Source organism: Rattus norvegicus, chromosome 14 (assembly GCF_021556685.1).
Source record: "Rattus norvegicus strain SHRSP/BbbUtx chromosome 14, alternate assembly SHRSP_T2T, whole genome shotgun sequence".
Taxonomy (NCBI): domain Eukaryota; kingdom Metazoa; phylum Chordata; class Mammalia; order Rodentia; family Muridae; genus Rattus; species Rattus norvegicus.
The window spans coordinates 37102124-37117189 of record NC_141547.1 but is presented as its reverse complement, the minus strand read 5'-3'; the positions used below and the strand labels follow the sequence as shown (position 1 = coordinate 37117189).

At 37.6% G+C, this 15066-nt stretch overlaps 1 protein-coding gene across 4 annotated transcripts in view; it reads right to left on the bottom strand.

Moving 5' to 3' along the window:
* Cox7b2 (cytochrome c oxidase subunit 7B2) overlaps positions 1–15066 on the bottom strand; it is a 112261-nt gene that overhangs the window by 38698 nt on the left and 58497 nt on the right. The window lies entirely within an intron of this gene.

Below are 15066 nucleotides of genomic sequence, written 5' to 3'. Positions count from 1 at the left end.
GTTCTGATAACATCCCTTTCAGCACTTTTTAAAAAATTGGATATTTTTTATTTATATTTCAAATATCCTCTTTCCTGGTTTCCCCTCTGAAAAACCCCCTTTCTGACCCTCCCTCCCCCTTCTTCTATGAGAGTGCTCCACCCACACATCCATCCACACATCCACCCACTCCCGCCTCCCTGCCCTGACATTTCCCTACACTGGGGCATCGAGCATTCCCAGGACCAAGAGTCTCTCCTCCCATTGATGCCCGACAAGGCCATCCTCTGCTACATATGTGGCTGGAGCCATGGGTCCCTCCATGTGTACTCTTCAGTTGGTGGTTTAGTTCCTGGGAGCAACGGGGTGTCTGGTGAGTTGATAATATTGTTCTTCTTATGGGGTTGCAAACCTCATTCAATCCTTTCTTTAACTCACCCATTGGGGACACCGTGCTCAATCCAATGGGTGGCTGCAAGCATCAACCTCTGTATTCGTCAGGATCTGGCAGAGCCTCTCAGGAGACAGCTATAACAGGCTCCTCTCAGCAAACACTTCTTGGCATCAGCAATATAGTCTGAGTTTGATGTCTGTATATGAGATGGAAACCCAAGTGGGGCAGTCTCTGGATGACCTTTCCTTCAGTCTCAGCTCCACATTTTGTCTCTGTGTTTCCTCCCTTGATTATTTTGTTCCCCCTTCTAAGGAGGACTGAAGCATCCACACTTTGATCTTCCTTCTTCTTCAGCTTCACGTGGTCTGTGAATTGTATCTTGGGTATTCCAAGCTTTTGGACTAATATCCACTTATCAGTGAGGGCATACCATGTGTGTTCTTTTGTGACAACCCTGAGATTCCACCCCACAATAGTCAGAATGCCTAAGATCAAAAACTCAGAGGTGACAGCAGATGCTGGCAAGGATGTGGAGAAAGAGGAACACTCCTCCATTGTTGGTGGGTTTGTAAGCTGGTACAACCATTCTGGAAATCAGTCTGGAGGTTCCTCAGAAAATTTGGCATTGCACTACCTGAGAACCCACTCCTGGGCATATACCCAAATGATGTTCTAATATACAACAGACGCATGCTCCACTATGTTCATCGCAGCCTTATTTATAATAGCCAGAAGCTGGAAAGAACCCAGATGTCCCTCAACAGAGGAATGGATACAGAAAAGGTCGTACATCTACACAATTGAGTACTACTAAGCTATCAAAAACAATGAGTTCATGAAATTCATAGGCAATTGGATGGAACTGGAAAATATCCTGAGTGAGGTAACCTTTCAGCACTGTTGGAAGTCACTCTCCGCATGGCAGGAACATTTATCGACAGGTTCGATGGCTCCTTTCACAGAATGTCAACTGAATGTTGTGTAAATTGTGTATAACAAAGAATTTCATGGTATTCTCACAATGCTTCTCTTCTGGCACACATTTCTAATTGTACATCAGATAACCAACCATCAGCGGTCCGGCATGCTATTTACTTGACAAAGAAAAAGTATCAGGCACATCACAGTTTCCCAAAGTTTCTAACTACAGCCCTGCTCACACATCCGTTCAAGTGTCTCATGCTTGGGCTATTTAATAAGAGAAATCCAAGGAATGGACACTGGAGGGATGTGAGACCCACTTAAATTATCCCAGCAACTCCCCATAATGCAATGGATGAGTGAAGAACTTAAGGCTCAATGCTGTGAGGAAAGGGCACTTTCAGGGAGCCCTCACAAACTTTAAGGAAGGCTATATGAGTTAAAAGGTACTAAGTCCCACCTTCTTGTCCTGCAGGCATAGGAAGAAATAAACATTGATATTCTACAAAGTTCCTTAGCAACCCGGATCTATGGCAAATACCTTATCTTGCTTTAGAAAAGCTAAATCCTAATTTCACTCTTAAGTGAATTTTCCAATTATATAGAAGTTTGCGATTTAATAGATTCTGATATTCCAGCAATCTCGTGAAAGCTCCTAAATTAAGGTGTCAATAATTTCAAACTTTCCTGGCAATTTCTTCATTTTCTATTTCTTACAAGAAGGGAGAACATAATTACACCTCAGAAAACAAGGAAAATGAAATGTTAGATTCTAAAGCAAGGTTACCAGTAAAAACCAGTTAAACTTACAGTAACCATTGTATTAATTAACATTAAATTCTCACTCCATTTTGCTAGCCCAGTTACTATGCTAACAGTTGCCATGGTACACATTTCTCATCAAATAACACAGCTCATTGGCCAATTCTTTTACCTAGAGAGATTCTCAGCAGTCTTGAGTGCACATTCCCTTAAAGAACTCAGACAATGCAATATCATCCTTATATCGTCTCCAGTTTTCTCTCTGGAACTGTTATTGCATTTATCAATGTCTGGATCATGTATGTCATTTGGTCACTTTGTGTGTACTTTCCTATAATTGTTTTTGTTTCCTGGCCATAATTAACCAAGATTTCTTTTCTTCTCTTCCCTTTCCTTGTTCTTCCAAAAGATTAAAATTGTTCAGAGAACGTTAAGCATAAACTGAGTCTTACCCCTTGATCTCATATTTGAAGAGTAAGAATGGATGTAGTTATCATTGTTGACCCTTCCCATCTCGCTATTTATGCACTCTGGCTAATAAAACATCAGCAATGTACCTTAATAAAAACTAGCGTCTATGTATTACGTGAATGCATGTGCAAATACATAAGAATACCTAAGAATATCACAGATGTATGACTCTGATATAAAGTGCAGACATTTCTTACATCTATTTTTCAACTGCATCCCAATCCAGCAGGTACCTACATCTCCAAATCTTGATTTTGCAGAAGGGACTCGTAATGGCAACATTGGTAGAAACTAAGACATACAAACATTATAAATACATGAGCCATACGCACTTAAAACCAAGACATACAAACACTGTAAATACATGAGCCAGATGCACTTAAAAAGTAGTGCTTAGCAGATATTTTAGTGAAATTTCCCTTGTCCTTTTCTTTATATCGTTTGGCTCTGCATTCAGCTTCACATGATGTCCCCTTTGCCGCAACACTTCACCAATTTTTCCAAGTTTGTAAAGTCTATTATCCCTGATCTACTAATGCAGCTTTCTACTTCTATCAACTGCTGCTCTAAAAAACTCAAAATAAAAGAAATATGTGTAGGTAATTTCATGTAGAGTCTAAGTATTTGAAGAGAGAAGAAGGTAAAAACTATCCGCTATAAAATAACTTGAAAGCCGTTATGAAAGCCTCATCTGGGCTGTAAACCTCTTTATTGATAAACCCTGCTCCTTATTCAGGATCTCTACATTTCTGCTGATTCTTCAGTCATTTTGTTTGAAAGGTAGTTGATTACTGCTTGTTGTTTTATGGGTGCGAAGGCAGAAGATTCTAGTCTGCCATTTTTCTGACATCTCACTTAAAAAATAAAAATGGACATAAATCTAGAGAATAAAACTCTATTAATTGTACAATAAGTATTCGAATTATTTAAAATTAATTTAAATCTATATAGTAAATATACTCCTAGGTTTATAATCTTACAAATCCAACATACCCCAAATTTATTTCAATGCACTAAACAAGAGAATGATGAGATCTCCTACAAACATGGACCCTATTTCCAGGCTTGTGGAAGGAGCATTAGATACGGAGACAACGCATGAGCAGTGTATGTTGAGGCATGTTACTGACAGGCATTGCTTCTATGCACACTGAATTGATTGTTTACAACCACCACTGTTAATAACAAACAACAAACAAATGTATACCCAGGAAGAAAAAAATATTAAATAGTAAGTAATCCGTAGTCTATATAACATTATCAGTTAAATCTTAACTTAACTAAAAACTAACTAAAGAGGTCAATTTAATAATGTCTCTTTATTTTCCAAGCTCTTGGGTAATTATCAGCACATATTTCAGATCCAGATATTCATTCTGGTCTCTCAATGCAATAGGAAATGTGATACAATAACTTTCTTTCTTCTCTGAGTTTAATTCACAATGACTTATAAATAGAACAGTACTCCATAATATACCTCTTTACATGTATCTTTAATATAATTATCTTCAGTCAAAAACATATATTCACACTGAATCAATTACACTTAGAAGTCAGAAGTCATGACATAGTCATACTTGTTATTATGACCCAAAATGTAACAATCTTACTTGTTAATAATTATATTATTTTTTCTACTTTTAAATTTTTATTGTATTTTATTTATGTGTATGAAATGCTTTGTCTGCATGTATGTCTGGGAACGACGTGCATGCTTTGGTGCCCACGGAGGACAGAAGATCGTGAGGGACCCTCTGGAGTTAGAGATATAGGAGACTGGGAGTCACCGTGTGGGCATGGTGACCCATCACAGGCCCTCTGTAAGAGCAGCCAGAGTTACTAACCATACGGTCACCTCTCCAGCATCACTACTGCTTCACCTCAGTATCCTGTATTTTGTACATCTGGTGTTGAGCTTCACCATACTTTTTCAGTGTTCTGGCCAATAAATTTTCAGTTTAAATAAACTGCTAATTAAAGAACTCTGAACACATTATAAAAGAGAATATTCTTGTCTTGCTATACAATGCAGAAATACAGATTAAATTTCACTTAAGCAGCACATCAATAATTTATAAAACACTATCAATCTTACTTTCCTGTGCAGGATTGGGGAAATGCATATTCCTTCTTATTTTCTTTTATTAAAAGTAGTCTGGCCTCAGTGGGAAAGGATGCGCCTAGTCCTGTAGAGACTTGATGCCCCAGGGAAGGGGGAGGCTGGAGGGCATGAGGCGGGAAGGTTGGGTGGGTGGGGAAACCCTGTCAGAGGCAAAGGGGAGGGGAAATGGGGTGAAGAATTCAGGGAGGGGGCAGGGAAGGGGGCAACTTTTAGGAATATAAATAAGGAAAATAATTTAATAGAAAAAGAAAAAAATGCATCATTGTCAATACTGTTTGATCAGTGGGTTCTTATCAATGCTATAGAGAATGCTGCAATGCTCTGTGAACTTCAGCTTCTTTAACATCTAAAGAGTTCTGTAATGAGCTGGTTGTTTTGGGAGGTAACGTGTTGTTTACCTGGTAAATCATTTATTATATTTATACTTCTATTTTCGAAAGGTAGACTATGAATACTTATGAAAGATTTATCCACACAGGAGCTGGTATGAGGCCCCCTGACACATATACAGCAGGACTGCCTAGTCTGGCCTCAGTAGAGGTGCCTAACCCTGGAGAGGCTTGAGGCCCCAGGGAAGGAGGCCTTGAGGGGAATGGGGTATTGAGAGGGGGAGAACGTCCTCTTGGCAACATGAGGGAGGAGGGCTGGAATAAGGAACTGTGGGGGGGGGGGGCTGGAGTGAGACAATGGCTGGAATGTAAAATAATAAAAGTAATAAAAAAAAGATTTATCCAACAAGAGACTATTTAAAAATTCCTTTAAAAGTCTTTTAAAATTCAAGGACAGATAGTGAGCTGCTGTTGAGACCGAGAGCGACATAACGACAATGGGTGGAGTGGCTTTGTCTATGTCCTCTTCTCAATCAGCTTCATCCAGTCCATCAAAAATAAAATAAATATAAAAATGTATGCACAAAATGTAATATTTAGTCATATATCATCTTGGTAGCAGGAAATTGTGTGGTAACACTGAACGCATATGAATAAAACAAAGCACATCACCGCAAGCAACGCCCACAGTGATCTAGCGGGACTTCAACTCCGTCCTTTAAACATCAGTGTACTCAAGTTTACCATTCACTTTATGCTTCCTAGGTTCTCCTCTAGCTAACTGCTCAGGCTGATCTCTCTGCCTAAATACCTTTTCTTACATCTCATCCTGTGTCTTGTCCTTGAATAATCATCAAAATGCCACAATGTTTCAAAAACTTAAATTGAAGCAATCTTGGTGTTTTCTGAGCTCCCAAAATACTTTCAGGGAAATTCATTCAAAAATATATTCTATATTATAATCTTAAAGGTTCTCTATTACTACATGCTATCTATATTCCTCTTGAAATCATTTTTCCTGAAAACTTAAAGATGAATTTTAGTTATTTTTCGTGTATATATGTGTCGAGTGCAGGCATGAACACATGATTGCAGGCACCTGGGGAAGTCAGAGGAGTTGGATCCTGGGGAGGCCAGAAGGCTTGGGAGTTAGAGCCACTTGTGAGGCACCGGAAGTGAGCACTAAAGACCAAACTCAGATCTTCTGTGAGAGTCATCTGTGCTCTTAACCACTGCCACATCTCTCCAGATCCTGCCAAAAAGTTTTCTGATTTTCTTGCAAAATATCTTGTTAATACTATAAACTCAATTTTAAGTGTTGAAAATATTTAACTTGAAAAATCATTCGATTGCAGAACACTGCTCTCCTGCCTTTGGATGCTTCTCCATAGCAGAAAAGGCCATCTGGTATACACACTACAGGACTGTAAAGTCTTGCAGGATTTGTCTGATGCAGAATACTTGTTGCATAGTAAGTTCCTACAAATTGAAATATTCTCTCCTTAGGGAGGAAGGGGGTCCCTGAGCCTCAGGAGTCAAGCTCCCAAGTCCTGAAGGGCTGAAACTCCTTAGACTCACTTGTTCTCCACCTTCATCACCCCCACATATAGAAGCAGGGAATGATTGCTATGGAGAAGACGCTTTCCTCCTGCAAGTCACACAATGCTCCATAGCTGCAACTCTTGCTGGTGTTACTCAGTCTCTGCTCAACTTCTCAACCATCTCCAGTAAGCAACTCTGAAACCCTGGGCTTACTACATTGGAGTTTGGTGCAGTGTTACTTTCTGGGGTGAACAGGCAGGAGTTCATGTCTTCCAAATATATGTCACATGATAACCTTACATATGTTACTGATTGTTTTCCTTGTTACTTGGGCTGTATTTGGACTACAATTAGTCCTGCAAATTAGACATGGTGAGGTAGGGAATGCAGTGCCATGGTGATTAATTGAAATTCTACTTTTCAGCAAAGAAAATTATTTGTGGGTGTACATCTAAGATCTTTCTTTGAAGCAGGGATATATTAAGATTTCCCCCTTAACACACCTTAGATTTAACACATGAAGAGAAAGTATTATTCAGGCCTAGCTCAATACTTTGATGAGGCAGCTCAGACTGCAGAGTGGGAAACTTACAAAGAAGAAACAAAAAAAGAAAGAAAACAGAGATACAATATGAGAGAAGCAGTAAAATTCGCCCTTTAACTATGCAAATTAAGTGCGGTCTTGATGACATGCTACTGCTCTTCATGACAGCCTGTACCATTTGACCTGTGCATGAATGGAAAAATAAGAATTACAAGGGAATGTCTCTCACTAAATACTCACCGAAAATCTGTACTCATTTTGAGTATGGATTTACATATTATTCCATTTTGAAAACAAACTGCAACACAAGTAGAAACATTTGCTAACATCACTGCTAATGAAAAAGCTGAGGTTTGGGCACATGTGGAGAGCTACAGTGGCCATGTCAGAGTCACACGTCAGTGGACCTGTTCTCTAAGTCACAGCCTGCCCACTGGCACACTGGAAGCAAACTTAAGTATGTATTCAATATTATTGTTTTTTACTCTGCCCCCTTTTCTCCTTGTCCTCTTTCTTTATTTAGAAAACTAATTTATTATCTAATACAGGCTCCAGAAACACACAGTAAATAGACTGTCAAAAAATGTAGAAGGAGAAGAGGAGAAATGTTTTTTGCATACGTATTATGCCAACTAGTCCAGTGTTCTTGTAGTATTCCTGGGTGTGCAAATGAGGGTTTCTGCTTCTTGTTCCTTCACTTGGGCTCTTTTCTTTCTGTCTGTTTTATCTAATGATAATGTGTTAGTTTTGGTTTTACTTTATTACTATCCCATAGAAGCCTGATTTTTTTTCTTTTTTTTCTAATGAGAGAAAGAAATGCAGTGGATCCAGATTGGGGAGGTGAGGAGGAGCTGGGAGAGTAGAGGCAGGGGAAACTGTAGTCATGATGTATTATATAAGAAAAAAATCTGCTTTCTATAAAAGAAAACTTTACTCTCTTGAAGAAATATAAAATAATAACAAGTACAGGTTACAGAAGCTAAATCTGTCTGTGGACAGATTCTTGAACCTTCTCCATAGATCACACTCTGCCACTGAGAAGTTAGTGGTTTATGCTACTGAGACCCTTTTAAACATAAGTGTCTCCCAAGCTTCAGAACTTGCTTTAAATATATACCTGAATAGACTTTTGGACCTTGGCTCTTCTGTGAATAATTCAAAATAGAAAGTGATTGAATTTGCAATTTAAATTTCAGAAATATGCAACCTTGCAAAAGAGAATTATTTTTAATATACTATGCTGAAGCCTCTAGTGAGTCTTAGAAGCAGATGACCTAGGTCAAGTCACTGCACCTGTCCTACAACACAGGGACTGAACAGCTGGACAAGTCAAATGAGCAAAGAAAAGTACTACATGTCAATTTTTTTATTATTCAGTTATACCATATGCATTCAGTGACCTTTATCTAATCTGCTGTCAATTATTTATCTTTTATGCATTTAGAGAAGGTGAGATGGTCACTCTACCAAGGTCTTTCATAGAAGGCCATTCCTGAGAGTTTTGTAATGACCTCTGTGAAGAACACAGGAGCATGGAAGATGTCTTCTCCTAGACTTCAAGTATCTTTTGATAGAACAGAATAACAATTAGGTTCACATAATGTGCTCATTCTTGATCAGTGTCCTTTGGGATGGCATACAGAATAATTAATCATTCATTTGCAATGTATCAGACAGCACATCGCCCTTTAGTTACCAACATACAACTAACCAATTCAGCCATGGCAGTGTTAGACACAGAATATTTTGTTTTAGTGACTCCTTAGATGTCTCCTTGCTTCAATAAAGAGTCATACATTCAATACTGGGCAAACTGAGGCACACCTTGAAAGACACACTAAAGAGAATTCAATCATTTTCATTAAAGAAAAATACTGTTAGACAGCACAGACAACTCTTTCTGAATGAATTCCATAAGAGCACGTGGACTTAAATTTGTCAGGATAGTCTTCAAAGGTTTCAATATATCAAAAAAAGACAAAAATAAACAAAAAACAAAACAAGAAAACCCCATTAAATATTTTGAGACTGTTTACAATTTACTCTTAAAGAAACACTATTAGTACATGATTCAATAAATAATAAATGGCTTATATAGCAATATGCTTAGAACAAAGTTTAGAATATAGTAAACCATCATTCCCTCTCTGTGTTCAGCAAATCATTTTATCTCTTTGGGCATCAACTTCCCTAATATTCAATAGTGTGTTTGTAGAAAAGAAACGCAAATAGAAAAGAGTGTCAACAATATAATTCTGAAGTGTTACTCCAATTCGCAAGCGATATAATCATCATTGTCACACATACATCGTCAGTGTCAATGACTAAATGTTATAATGGACTTTGAGTATACTGTGGAAAGAATTCTAGGAAGCCATGCTACAGCTAATGTCTCTTACATTTCCAAAACTGTTTTCAAGAGTTTAATTGTATTTTAGATAGTCAAAACTTAGAGAATACAGTGGATGAAATTAGAAACAAGAATACAGCATAAAACCACAATAAAAATCTCAGGGACAAAAAATTATACAGAGAGTTGATTTGGGCAAAACAATGAAACATAAGGCAGAAGAGAAATTTCCATTTGTATTTTTTCTCCTTCCTACATACTGCATAAATATTTGTCCATCATCGATACAAAAATAACAGTAGCATGCCAGTAACAAAGGAACAGAAGAACTGACTGGCTTTAAAAAATAAACCAAAACTCATGACTCCTTAATTAAAATTTTACTTTAAAAATAGCCTTCTCTTATATCAGTGTTTAAAAGATGGACATGTTTCACAAATCTGACAAATTTGCACAAATATTTATCTCATTTTAATTCCTCCAGAAAATAACTGATAGCACCCTAACTACTTAGAGGTTCTGTAACCCAACTTTAAAGCAGAATAAGGAAAATGGTCATGGATGCAGACATACATTAGTAACTGAATATACCAATATGTAATATATATGCTTCAGAGATGGGAAGACTTAGAAAGAGCCCTTATTTCTATTCTCCACCTAAATTAATGTGGAAGTCTTTGAAAACCTGGTAAGACTTTCGAAACATACAATGAGCAAAAGTTAATTCAAGTCAAAGACATGATGAGTCTGAGGTATTTCTGGCAGTGCTACGGAGATATGTGTATATAAAGAAACATGTAAAAATCTGAAAAATTTAAAGTATTTTTGGATTAGACTGCATTGAAATGTCTAACTTTTAAAATTGCTGGTGGATTTGAAGGCTTGAGTTTCATAAAAATGTTCAATGAATTTCACCTTACAATTATTTTTTATATAAATTTTATTAGATATAATTCTTTACTTACATTTCAAATTTTATTCCCCTTCCTGGTTTCCTGTCCATAAGTCCCCATCATCTCCCTTCTCGCTTCCCCATACGGGTATTCCCCCCATCCATCCCCCTTACTGCCCCCCCATATTCCCCTGCACTGGGCAGGACCAAGGGCTTCCCCTTCCACTGGTTTCCCAACATCACCTTACAATTAAAAATTAATTTTCAACCATTTATAAAATATCCTCCCATTTTACAGTTAATGTTAATGAGATATGGCGTCCCCAATCATTGACAAATTATAAAATAAAAACAGTAATGAGCTCTGAAATAAACTGAAGATGCTCTTCATCCTATATCGAATACTGAACAATTTACACTTCTATCTGTGCAGTGTTTCTATGAGGATGTCTGGCTGTGTATGAGTACATGAAGAGGCCAGTAGTCAACACTATGTCCTCCTTACTACTCTCCAACGTATTTGTACAGTCACTTACTGAGCCCAGAGCTGCTGTTTCAGTGAAACTGATTGGCAAGTAAGTCCTTGGAGTGCACCTGTCTCTTCCCCAGCAAACAGAGGTAGAGACTTGTACCATCTACTTGTTTTGTGAGTAGGTGCTAAGGATCTGAACTCATAAACTCATTGTACAAAAGCTTTACCCAGAGAGCAACCTCCCCAACCCCAAGATTCATTTCTTTCTCTGGATATTAAAAGAGTAAAAAATACCTTATTACAAGCTTGCTTTTATCTTTAGAAAATGTAGAATAATATGTATGAGAAATAAATTGTTTGAAAATAAATTTCCTTAGGATCCTTCACTGGGAACTTGACAAGATTTGAAATCACACAGGAGACATATACAACAGTAAGGATTTTTCTAGAGAAGTTTAACTGAGGGAGGAAATCCCACTTGGAATGCAGGTAACACTATTCTATGAACTGAGAGTCCAGACTCAGTATAAAGGAGGAAGACAGTGTAACACTAGCATTCATCTTTCTCTGTTTCCAAATGATTCAGTGTGACCCGTTGCCTGACGCTCCTGCCACCATGAAGTCCTAGCCAATGTGGACAACATTCTCAGACCATTTGCTAAAGTAAATCCTTTTAGTCTTATGTTGATTATGCTGGTTTTGTTTGGTTTTAATTGAGTATTTTGTCATAGACACAAGAAAGTAACATTTATCATAATACATATTTGTTTTGTTTATCTATATTCCTAGGGTTGTATAATAATGTTTAAGGCAAAACTGATCTGTATCAAGTAAGTTTAATATCTACATTACATACACAACAAAATACCACACACAGATAAAAAGGAAATTTACAATTTATTTAATTCAAAACAGAGGTCTGAATACAAACAGAAGTCTAAATCTGGAGAGAAAATGGTGACTGAAAAGAGAATCAGGGCCAAATATCTTTAATATTAATAAAACACCATATGACAAAGAAGTTAGAACAGTACACTAACAGAAATATTGAATAAATCCCTAAAGGCCATTGGGGAGTGTGAAAATGTGCTATCCCTGAGGGCCTACAGAGACACAGGTAGATTTTACGCTTTCACAGGCTTTGACTACATGCAAACTCCCAAGTCTCTGACAATTCTGCAAAGGCTTCCTCCATTCACATTGACTGCTGGATAAACAACAGAAGGCTCCAGGTCTTCCTCCTACAGAGCAGGACTTTTGCTTACAGAAGGAATGTTAAGCGGTAACACAGCAATCAACTGTAGACTGGGTGAATTGGAAAAACACACCAATCAGTGTAAAGGAATTTTAACCAAGTGCAATATTTGTCTAAAACAAGTATCATGTGCTAAGTGAGTCTACACTGAAAAGCCAAAGCTGATATAAACAAGACCCAGGGACTGGGAAAGGGACAAGGAAGCTAGCACGAAGAAACAGCAAATAAACAAGGAACAGAAAGCAAACCTCCATCTCTCAGGTTGTCATGGGAAATTTAGTAGGGGCATTATATCTGGTATAATCATAAGAATGATGGGATTGCTTTTAAATGTACTTAGGCTTTGAAGAAATCATTATGAAAAATAGGGATTGTTTTCTCTGATTTATAGAGCTGTTTTTCTGAAGGAGCTTTATAGCCGTTGCATGACTTCAGTCAGAAGACTTTCTTGGCAAACCCGTGAGTCTTGCATTATTGAGTACTGAGAACAGTGCAGAGTGAAGCCTGAGATGGCAGAGGTGACATGTGCCTTCAAGAAGCGCTTGGATTAAACCCCAGATTCTAGGAGGAGGATCCTGGTTAATTCTAAAAGCAGCTTTTTCGTAACAGTCAATAAACACGCTTCAGAAAGATTGCTTGGAGTTCAACCTTTGGGGCTGATCCCCTTGCTTTTTAAAGGTCTCATTACATCCTCGAGTGTTTCTCATTGCTCAACTCCTGTGTATAACTAAGATTACTAGCATTAAGTGAGGTAAGATGATACGATATTGCCTAGACAATCTCTGGATGAAGGAACAAGAAAACTCACCAAGAGTAGCACCATGGAACAGTTGTGTAAACCAGGCTTGACAAACCATCAGAAAAATCCCCAGTTCTCCTGACTGACACCCACAAGGCTAACAGACAGTTACGCCAGACTGTCACACAGCCCGTGATTGTATTAATACAAGTTCTAGATCACGAGTCTAGAAGCACGAGAGTGCACTGATCACCAAGCATTGAAGACCCAAACTTTTCAACTTTACAACAACAAATTTACAACATGTACAAGACACAGAAAAACAACTAAATCAGAACCAGTTAGATATGATATAGATGTTGAATTATCAAATAAGAAAGGTAAAGGATGAGAATGAGGAAGTCGAAGGTGCTAGCTATGCTCTGTGTTCCTAGGCAGTCTTTTCTTCCTGAGATTATTTGCCCAAGGGATGAACACAGGCTATCTCGGGAGACAGGAATACATTCCACTCTAGGCAACATGACAGTTGGGAACTTTTGGTTTTCCTCTATCCCTCAGTGTGGGGTTTAAATGGCCAATAAGCCCAGCTGTGATAATCTTTTTCAGGGCAGTACTTCAGAACTACATAAGATGGTGGTTGCTTATCTAGAACAGTCAGTCACTGCATGACTAAAATTTGCCAAAAGAGTCAATCATATGAAGAACATATGAAGTTACATGCAGCAGAATAACTCCTTCAGAAGTAAAGTTATTGGCACAAGAGAGATGGTTCAGTGGGTGACTTACTATATGATCTTGAGGACCATGATATATGACAAAGCCAAATGTAACAAAAGCATGTGTCCATCTATAATCCTAGTGCTAAGGATTCAGAGACAGGGAAAACTCAAGGGCAGGGCTTAGTCACCAACTCAAGGTTCAGCAAAAGACCAGGTTTTGCACATTTAAAATAGAAATAGAATGAAGAACAGTCTACAGAGACCTCCTATCTCTCCTGGGGCACAAGAGGTGGCTGCATCCACCACATACATGCACCACACACACACACACATACACACACACACACACACACACACACACACACACACACACACACACGTTTGATTTACAGAATGAGTTGCTTGTACTTCATCTCCACGAAAAAGAATGCTAAAAGAAGGACTGGGTGCACATGAGAAATGACAGAAAATAGTAACCTGGTTACCACAAGAAGGAACAAAAGGTACCAGAAAATGGTGTGCCGCAGACTTGAAGGATATCTGAGCATGTATATGAGTATTTATTCTTTTATTTCATTTACTAGGTTAATGAAGCCAAGCATGAAATACACAAGCGATGACTCCATTCATCTGATATTCTAGAAGAAGCAGAAATAATCCTTAGTGACACAAACCAAACACTAGTCCCCTATGGGCAGTAAGCAAAGGAAAAAAATCACTGTAAAAGGTCAGAAAGAAAAATTAGGGGATAAAGTAATCTGTTTTGATTGCATGTGTTAGTGCACAAAAATATAATTATCTGTCAAAACTCATCAAAATATACTCAACGTGCTTATATATAATGGAAATTAAGTCTCACTAAATTTATCTCAGAAAAGAAGCAAAAAATACAAACTTAATAAAATATAAATTAAAATTTCTGTTCAAGAAGGGATACTCTAAGTTTAGAGAGATATTAAAAGGAAGAACACACATTCGCAATGTCTAAAACAAGGTAATAATCTAGACGAAAAATTCCTTAAAACAAAAAAAAATGAATTCAACAGAAAATCTGAACAAAAAGCTGCACATGTGAAAAGGAGGCTCACTCTCACTATTGATGAAAAAGGAATTTTCAAGCTGAAAAACAGAAACTTAGGTAAAACTTAGGTTACAAAACATGCTGATGAAATTAAGCAGTGAGATTGTTATAAAAAATGGATTCAACACTCCTGTAAAACACACAAACATACTTAGTAAAGCTGTGAATATGGCCCACAAAACATGTGATAATAGTAGGTGTTAATCACAGAGATTAGATAATATGATAGGCACACAATATAGAATTCTATTCAAGAGTCAAAAGAATAAAATTAAATGCATGTAAAGCAAATAAATACTAAAGTGACACTACATAGTTTTCAAAGAAGGACTTAACTAAAAGCCTCATCTCTTCAGTGTTGGTGGAAAGGAATGTTAGTAAAAATGAGGAATTAGTTTAAAAGTACAGGAAGATTAAAGAGGAAGTGGTGGGAACAAGAAAAATACAGTAAGCTCAGCACATAAAATTACAAGTATGCGCATCCATGCTTATTA